At 34.0% G+C, this 8986-nt stretch overlaps 1 long non-coding RNA gene across 1 annotated transcript in view; it reads left to right on the plus strand.

Annotated features, from left to right (window-relative positions):
• LOC107182295 overlaps positions 1-8458 on the plus strand; it is a 24490-nt gene extending 16032 nt beyond the window's left edge. Inside the window, exon 4 of the long non-coding RNA XR_001513016.1 lies at positions 8370-8458. This is a non-coding gene — a long non-coding RNA (uncharacterized LOC107182295). The remainder of the gene's footprint in view (positions 1-8369) is intronic.
• Positions 8459-8986: the final 528 nt, after the last annotated feature.

The raw sequence follows: 8986 nt of genomic DNA on the forward strand, positions 1-8986 counted from the left end.
TTCACCACTGTATCTATGCATCTGTTGAGGTGCACTTGGGCTGCTTATGTAAATTCACTATTGTAAATAATGCTTCAGTGAACATAGGGGTGCATATATTCTTTTAAATTAGTGTTCTGGGTTTATGTAAATATACACAGAAGTGGAATTGCTGAGACATAAGGCAGTTCCATTTTTTATTTTTTGAGGAAACTGCATAGTGTTTTCCACAGTGCCTGCAACAAGTTGCAGTCCCGCCAATAGTGCATGAAGGTTCCCTTTCCTCCACAGGACTTGCTGTTTATGGCTTTATTGATGATAGCTATTCTGACAGGTATGTGAGGTGATATCTCATGTGGTTTTAATTTGCATTTCTCTGATTACTGGAGTGACCTTGAGCATCTTGTCCTATGTCTACTTGCCATCGGTGTGTCCTCTTTGGAGAAGGTCTATTCAGGCCTTTTGCCCATTTGTTTTAAATTGGATTGTTTGTGTATTTAGTGTTGAGTTGTGGTGTTTATATATTTCAGAAATTAACCCCTTGTCAGATGTATCATTGGCAAATATCTTCTGCCACCCAGTAAGTTATCTTTCATTTGTTGATGGTTTCCTTTGATGTGCAAAACCTTTTTAGTTCTGCTATAGTCCCATTTGTTTATTTATTCTTTTGTTTCTCTTGCCGAAGGAGATATATCAGATAAAAAAAAAAAACATTGTAAGAAAAATTTCAGAGATTGCTGTCTATGTTTTATTCCAGAAGTTTTATACTTTTGAGTCTTACATTTAATTCTTTAATTCATTTTCAGTTTATTCTTGTACATGGTGTAAGAAGGTGGTCTAATTTCATCTTATGCATTAATCTGTTCTATTTTCCCAGCACTGTTTATTGAATAGATTGCTAGCACCCCACTGCATCTTCTTATCTCCTTTGTCAAATATTCATTGACAATATAAACATGGTTTTAGTTCTAGACTGTCTATTCTGTTCCATTGATTTATATGTATGTTTTTATTCCAGTACCATGTTGTTTTATTATGACCTTGTAGTACAGTTTGATATTAGTTAGTGTGATACTGATATTTTATATTGGTTCTAGGACTATATCTTCCAAGGTAATTCTAAAGTCAATGTCAGGGGAAGCATTGCTACAGAAAGAAGTTGTGAAGTTAAGACATGGGCCACTGTGTCTTCGAAAGAGCAAATATATGCAGCATCACTGTGTCTATGTTAACACTCTCTGCAACACACAGGTCTTTCCTCTAAATTGCTTACAGGGGCAATTTTCTCAACTGTTAAAGGTTAACAAAATATTTTTTCTTAAAAAACCTTAATTGGGCTTTTCTCTTCTTAATCATTAACTAAGCTGACTATTTTATCACAAGTCAATCATCTGATAGGAATGTTTTCAGATTAGTTTTTGGTTCAATAAGTGATGTGTTTCAGTAAAATAAAAAAGCACTGAAAATAATGACAGGGAGAAAAATAAAGCTTTATAAATTTACCATAATAAAGTTTTCCATCTCAAAATTGTCCAGATTACCATAAGCTTTCAGAATGTGCTCAAAAAGCATGAATGCAAATTTTACCTCATTTATAATTCTGACAATATTCACTTTGAAATCAGAATAGATACAACCCATTCCCACCAACAATGTAAGAAGAAAACTCTTTTTTGTGTGTGTGTCTAGTTCTAGCAGTTTTCAGAACAGGTTATGGTTCACAGCTAAGAAAACCATAATGGACATAATGTGGTGTGGTACCTTTAATGCTTGCTTACATTTTTATGTTTGAAAATTTATGCACATATTTTGAATAAAGCAAGCTTTAATTCATATTATAGTAACACACTTTAGTTATAATATAAATCTTGCCTACTATCTTGCTTTATAATAAATGCCCTTAAGAAACTCTGTACTTATAATAGTTTAATGTTTTTTTGTCTGTTTTTTTCACTTGGAAACCGTTGGGATTCAACAGACTTTCACTCCATGAACAGAAGTACATTATTCAAAAGGATCCCTTTGAAGCCTCTTGGGTGAAAATTATCATTTAAAAGTCTCTGTATTGTTTGTGGTAAATATGTTGTCACAGGCAATATATCAGGTATAACAGTAATTTCACTATGAAAAGGACTACAGCAGCATTATTATGAGATAAATTGAATTAACACTTTTTTTTAAAGGAGTGTGAATACATTCTAGTTCAAACATTGTATACTGTTTGCTTAGGAAAGTACTATTTGAGTGTTGATAACTAAAGATGACATAGTTGTGAATGGAATCATCTTTGGGGATAGATTAAAACAGATTTTGGATAATTTCTGCTCATGGATTTTATTATATGGTTTTAGGGAAATTCATTTATTGTGTTATAGTTTCCATAAGAATATCACTTGGCTTGATGTAGAAAAAAAGAATGGCAATGCTAATTATTAGGCCAGTATCATTTGTCTATTACCTCCCCACTGTTCAAAGAAATAAAGTGCTTTCATATGTAATATTTCATATACTTTGGCAACTTAGCAATGTTCCTATGAAGGAAAATGTTATTTCCCCCAATTTATTGAAAGAGTAACAGAGGCATAAGGAGATTAAGTGACTAACTACAAGTTAGAACGTGAGGCCAAAGCCAACCAAGACCCATGATTTTTTTAATTAACATTTTACTTTTAAATATTTATAAATCCATAGGAATTGCAAAATTGCATAGATGGTGGTTCTTCATACACTTTTTAGAATTTCCTCCAATAGCAATATCCCACATAGCTATCATAGAATATCAACACTAGTAAATTGATATTGGGACAATATCAGAACTTATTTAGATTTTGCCATCTTTATATGTAGTGTGTGTGTGTGTGTGTGTGTGTGTGTGTGTGTGCGCGCGCGCACGCGCGGTTGCACGCACATTGTTTGGGGATGTGTACTAGTTGTGTACAATTTTATCACATCTGTAGATTCATGTTAATACCACCCCAATGAAGATATAAAACTGTCCTTCCCCATAAAACTCTCTCACACTAACCCTCCATTACCATACCCCAATAATGTCTGGTAGCCACTAATATATTCTCCATCTCTATGATTTTGTCAAATGAGAATGTTCTAGAAATGCAATCATACAGTATGATTCACATATATCTTCTGAGATTACCTTTTCACATTCAACTTAATGTTCTTGAAAGAGCCATCCAAGTTATTGTTCAACAGTTAATTCATTTTTATTCCTATATTTCATAGTATGAATGGAAGGATACACTACCATTTGTTTAACCACTCATTGATTGAGAGAAATTTTATTTTTTCTCAGTGTTTGACTATTATAAACAAGGATAATAAGTCCAAGATATTGGGTGAACATTAGCTTTCATTTCTCTGAGATAATTACAAAAGTTCATTTGCTCAACTGTATGGTAAATGCATGCTTAGTTTAATATGAGCATTTATGCAGGCAGAGAGAAGTAGATAGAGTTGAGCAGGGCAGGATTGCATATTGGATAAGGATGTGTTCTCTGAGACATGGATATCTTGATTTTATATACAAACTTCACCCAAGAGATCCTTGTTAATAAAATTAGGATTATAATGATAATAATGCTATTTTAATAAGATTATTATAATGAATGAATTAGTTAATTTATGCTAAGTTCTTAGAACCACATCTGACACACAATGTTCTTTCAATCAAAATTAGATAGTATTATAATTTGCATAACTTTGGCTACCAGTCAGATAAAATATTATACATGTTAACTTGTTGAAATTCTTCTCTTGTGGATTAAATGTTCATGTTTGACTATGCTGATATTGCCTAATAATTTCCCTTATTAATTTGGTTCATTTTTATGGCCTTTAGAAGCAAATAGAATTAAACATTTAAATTAATATTTAAAATAAATAATTATTTATAATAATCAACAATGAAACTTAAAAGTTCTTGGGAATGTTATTATTATAGAATTCACTAATTTTATTATTGGAAGTGGTAGTAGGCATATTGAGGGAGGGTTTTAATGAGCCAGCCAATATGGAGATGAAAAGTGTAGTGCCTAATTTTCCTTATGTCTGCACAATTTAATGGCAATCTGTCAAAATTAGCATAACTTCTTTCTATTTAATACACTGGTGGTATTCAAATAATTTAAAGTTATGGTTCCAGATAGAATATAAAAAGTGTGTTGAATATAAGGAAAAAGGAAACCTCAAAACCACCTTCAAAACATATTGAAACTTTAAAACATTTCTGAACTTTTAAAGGGTCCCAAGTGTACAGAACAAAATCTGGGGATAGTGTTTTGAAATGAACAGACAAGAGCACTCTGGCCATAACCCCTCAGGCCTAATATATTATGTGATTTGGCCTATGGCACCATTTCCACTTTCTAGTTTGCTTAACTCTAGAGTGTTTAATAAAAGGCAGTAAAGGGTAAATATTTACTTTGGGGAGCTTATTTTTCTAACAGCTTCCCAGTGCATCCAGTTTATGTACACACGGTAAAACCTTTTGTTACTTGGGATTTTTTAATCATTCATTTAGCACATTCAGTGGACACCTACTGGTATTCAAGGTACCTATTTAGCCACTAAAATTGCAAGATTAACCAAGATAGATGAGGATTCTTCTTTCATAGACTTATTAAACTAGGGAGACTGACAAGTTACTGATAAACAAACAAACAACTATGAGACATAATTTCAGGTAATGATATGGGTATTAGAGAATGAGCAAGGGCAGGGATAAGGAGAAACAGAGGCACAGTTATAGCAGGTGATGAAGGAAGGTCTCTAGGACCAAGAATAAGAACAGGGTGAATAAGTGTGTAATCCTTTGTAGAAGAGTTTTTCAATCAAAGCAAAAAATGTCCTAAAGTCCCGAAGTAAGATGTATGACGGCTCTATGTCAGTGATGAAATTACACACGATGGACTATAATGGGTGGTTTTTGCATGTTCAGGCTGTTATCACAAAATTACCATAGACTACTTATAAGCAACATAAATTTCTTTCTCACAGCTCTGGGGACTGGAAGTCCCAGACCAAGGCACTGATAGATTTGGTGTCTGGGGAGGACCGTTTTCCTGATCCATATATAGCTGTCTTCTCACTGTTATCTTACATGCAGGTTGGGATTAAGAAGATTTCTGGGGCCTCTTTTATATGGGCATTAATCCGATTCATGAGGACTCTGCTGTTATGCTTTAATCACCCCTCAAAGGATTAGTCTATAAATACCATCACATTGGAAGTGAGGTTTCAACATAGGAATTTGGGGGGACACAAATATTGCATCTATAAAGTGTTTTTAAAATTAGGTGAAAAACAGAGTGGTGCTAAGAATAGTTTTGTAAGGCAACCTCCAAAACCTTTCTGGGCTCATAGTTAATTGTCTGCAGAAACGCATAGTAGAAAAGGGCAAAGCACTGGGAACTACTATAATCAATGGACATGTTTACATGTCCATCTTTTCTGCGAGACTATGCATACCTCACAGTCAAAATCAGAGTCTTACTCATCTCTAAGTCATCTCTAAGGTCATAGGCTGTATGGAATTGGTCAGGTATCAAGTCAATATTTGTTCAATAAAATATTTTAAAATTTCTAAAACTAATTTTGCTCCAGAGAACATGGTAAACTGTGTGTTTCAGCTGATTGTTACACATCGAATATCTGGCCATTGTAATGAAAAAAGAAATAAAGAAAGAAAGAGGGAGAAAAGAGTTATAACTGTAACATTTTTTTCTCCTCTTTATTTCCCCTCAATCACCATGGAAACTGCCACCAAACCACATGAACCAAAGTTTTCTTTTCTTTTTTTAACCTAGAAATAAGAAGAAAAGGAAAATTTATTTGTTGGTACTGTTCTATTATATATAGTAATCTTACTTTATGAAAACAAACAGTATTTCCTAAATATTTATTGAAAACCTACCTATGGGGTGCCTAAATGTGACTAGCATTGCCAAGACACTGAGAATATACAATGATGATGACAGATAAAATTTTTGGAACTTATGCTCTAGTAAGATGAACAAAATGATAAACAAAATATTTAATATAGCATCAGATAGTATTAAGAAAAAAAATGATATATAAGAGGATAGGAAGTAACTGGAGATTGGACTGCTTCCTTAGAAACAAATGTTAGTTTAATAAAAATTTTATTAAATCAATATGCATATAGCAAATTTTAGGGTAACCATTGAAAAAATAATTATACAAATTTTATATAGTAGTGGCAATAAAAGAAAGTAAATAAAAATGGTTAATAAAATAGAAAACAGAAAATGAAAAAATACCTAAATAAAGATGCTAAATAGAAAATACAAAATAATGTAATTAACCAAACCAAAACAAATCAATCATCATAATGGTTGAAACACTCTATAAGACCTAAATAATCAGACTGAATTACTAGTAAAATAATATCTAAATTATTTTCAAGGGAATCAAATATAACATGTGAAAATGTTCAAATATAAAGGATATCTATATCATTCCAGGAGAACAAAATAAATTTGGTGCAGTGATATTAATATTAGATTAACGTATATTTTAAGAAAAAAAACTAACTCAAAGAAAATAGGAATGTTACATAATGGTGAAATTAATACTAAGGTCTGGAGACCATGTATAACACTATGTGATCAGTTAGGTACTGGATGAAGTTAAAGAGGAACTTGAGGGTAAATTAATCATGAAGTTTGTAATTTAGGTTTTTGAGTGCTTTTACTTGGAATAAATGATCTAGAGGAATCACACGGCTTAAGCCAAGATACCAATGCCAATCATAAAGTTCTTGGTGGTAGATGTCTGAGTAACCCACTCAAACATCCCATGGAATTAGGGAGTTAGCAGTACATACCCACAACTCCCAGAAGGCACTGAGGCACAAGCAGCACTCTACAGTCTTGTCAGATTTTGCCCCTCACTTCCAATCTCCCCTGCCTTTGTCTGTCACATGGAGGGGTCAGGGATGAACGCTATGGAGTGGAGGAGGTGGCAAGTAAGAAAAAAAGGAAGAGATTCAAGGGCTGCTTTTCCTCTGTGGGCTGCCATACCTAAGCAGGCAGGGGATGAATAAGAGGAATAATTTAAACATTAAATAAATACTTTTATACTAGTCAAGACTGAAGCATGTGGCATGGACTCTTAGTACTTGAGAGGGAGCAGAGGAGCTTTGACTTTGTGAGACTGTAAAACCTATACAACCCATCAGAGATGTCAATGAGCAGAGGAAAATGAATGATGCCATGGAAAAGATGTAAGGGCAAGGGGGCGGAGAAAAAGCAGAGGTTCTTATTTACATTATGCTCTGTCAAATTCATCCAATAAAATGTTCTCAGTCCAAATGGTTGAAAGGTTTAAATAAATATTTGGGTATTGAACTGAGTTGACGGATATTTTGTTTTATGAACGTCTGTATTTCTCATGGCAAAACTGTATAACCCCAAACACAGCAGACTAACTGAACTTTCACACTTTTCAGTTACTCTCTACTAAAATAAAGAATATATTAGTTTTGATGAAAGACATTTAGTGTTTCAATCAGGACTTTGGAAAACCATCTATTCATTAGACAAGTATATCTCGAGTTCCTTATAGGTTATCGGCAAAAGCAGAGACACTTAGGATACACTAACAGGAAAAAAAAATATCCTCTTAGGCTTCAGTGCATTTATAATACACATAGTAAAGTTATCTACTGATGTCCACAAACTCATTTAACTTTGTACACCAACTGAATAATACTGCCTAATGTCCAATTATGCAGTATGCTTTTTTTATTTATTTAACATTTGCTCACTTTCAAAATAATTTTCCAATATATTTTTGAAATAATGTAATTAAAAAACACAAGACAAATGCTGATTCAGTTGTGCAAACATAATACTAATGACTCAGAGTTTGAAATTATTAGCATGCCAACTCGGGGAATCTTTAATCTCAATTGGATGTTCAATGAACTTAAGCCAAAAAATCATGTAATTAATTGTGAATAAAGGAGCAAATTTACAGAACATAAAAAATGTCAGAAGAATTTTCAGTTCATGTGTCATTGGGAATTTTATTTTTGGCTTCTTGTAGATAGAATAAGCCTTAAAAATGTAATATATATTGTATTTTACAAACTTCTAATTTTTGTTTTTGTTTTTTTGTTTTTTCAAAAAACACACTAGACTGTATTTGTCTTACCCAAATTAAACTGGTTTACAGAAAACAAAACTTACATTTCCATGATTTGCTGCAGGTATTAACAGAGATTCTCTAGGCTCCACCTTTTTGTCAATGTCTGATTTTTCCATCTGGGATCCTGATGTCTACAGCAATATCAGGTCATCCTATATAATAAAAAGCTAATATGCAAATAAACCAAACAGCAGAACGCCCAGTGCTATAACGCACACTGACCCACCAGCGGGAAGACACTCAATATAGGAGTTGCCCCCTGGTGGTTAGTGCACTCCCACAGGGGGAGCGCCGCTCAGCCAGAAGCCAGGCTCATGGCTGGAGAGAGCAGTGGTGGTGGCGGGAGCCTCTCCTGCTTCATCCCTGCAGGGTTCCTGGACTGTGAGAGGGCCCAGGGTGGGCTGAGGGACCCCCCCCCCAACACGCCGAGCGCATGAATTTTGTGCACCGGACCTCTAGTGTATCTATAAAAGTGACACCTAGTAGGAGTGAGGCAGAAATGCTTATGAGTGTTAATAGTTGAGAAAGCACACACTTTTCCAGAAGTCCACAGAAAACGCTTCCTGCTCTCATTGGTCTAAATTAAGACACATGCCTTGCCTCTGACTAGGTTGCTCAGTTGGTTAGAGAGTTGTCCTAATAGACCAAAGTTGAAGGTTTGATCCTGGTCAGGGCACATAGAATCAACTAATGAATGCATAAATAAGTGGAAAAACAAATCAATCTTTCTCAATCTCTTTCTCTATTCCTCACTCTCTCCCTCTCTCCCCCCCCTCTCTCTATTCCTCCCTCTCTCTCTAAATTCAATAAATAACAAATA

This window comes from Myotis davidii, unplaced genomic scaffold (genome assembly GCF_000327345.1).
Source record: "Myotis davidii unplaced genomic scaffold, ASM32734v1 scaffold851, whole genome shotgun sequence".
Taxonomy (NCBI): Eukaryota; Metazoa; Chordata; class Mammalia; order Chiroptera; family Vespertilionidae; genus Myotis; species Myotis davidii.